Source organism: Sceloporus undulatus, chromosome 6 (assembly GCF_019175285.1).
Source record: "Sceloporus undulatus isolate JIND9_A2432 ecotype Alabama chromosome 6, SceUnd_v1.1, whole genome shotgun sequence".
Classification (NCBI taxonomy): domain Eukaryota; kingdom Metazoa; phylum Chordata; class Lepidosauria; order Squamata; family Phrynosomatidae; genus Sceloporus; species Sceloporus undulatus.
Window position 1 is genome coordinate 39,466,504 of NC_056527.1, and position 1,187 is coordinate 39,467,690.

Here is a 1,187-nt window from a genome sequence, read left to right on the forward strand (position 1 = left end):
TGCAGAATTTATTCTGGAATTCTTTGGTGCATTCCATTATCCATCATATGTTTGCAGTGTGATCCCTAGTGCCCCTTCCTTTCCTGAATCCAGCTTGCACCTCTGGGATTTCTTGCTCCATTTAAGGTAAAGTCTTCGCTGCAGAATTTTGAGCATGACTGTGCTTGTCTGGGAAATTAGTTCAATGGTCCTGTAATTACTGCAATCTTTTGTGTCTTTTTGTGGATGGGAATGTATTTTGATTGCTTCCAATCTATGGGCCACTGTTTTGTTTTCCATATTTGTTGGCAGATTTTAGTTAGAACCAAAGTTGATGCTATCACTGTGGATTGTAGTGGGTAGAGATCCATAAGTTGTGTTTCTGAATTCATAAATGCAATACTGAATGCCAACCAACATACATTTCTAAAAGGCTTAACATATACGGCAAAGATCTTCTTAAGAATTCAGTGCAACATACATAGGTTTCAGCCTTGTATCTTTCATGCAAGATTCATACAGTTTTAGGGACGAAAATACTAATGAGACCTTTATGCCAGACTCTATTTTATTTCTATTGCTGCTCTATCCAAAAACGCCTTCCCCTTTGGAAAATCTAATGCTGGTTGGAAGGGTCCTAAATACCTTAAAGACACTGGATCCCATTTGATCTTGGAAGCTACACAGGGTCAGCTCTGGTTAGTACATGGATGGGAGACTGTCAAGAATACCAGGTGCTGTAGGCTGTATTTCAGAAGAATGAACGGTCAAAACCATCTCTGAGTATTCCTTGCCTAAGAAAACCCTATGAAATTCATGGGGTCATCATAAGTCAACAAATGACTTGAAGGCTCACATACAAACACACACACACACTGCTCATTAGTTTATGCTCATACAGGTATGCATGTATGCATTTTTTAAAAAAGCTTTGGTTAATTCAAGCTGGTTTGGTAATCTGCAACATTTTAAATCTGCTTCCCTTTCTTTTGTGTTTTCAAAACTGTTTTCAACAATGGAAGGTGGAAGTATTCAAGAGATATTGCTGGAACACTGAGGAAGAAAGGGAAATGCAAAGAACCGAAGACAATACTGCTTGTGTCAGTGCCACAGAAGCATTGACTTTTCCCCAACCCTTCCCTGTATGTTGGAAGGAGTTAATATCATGAACAATTCTTCATTTGCTGATTTAGCATCCCACCTTTTTT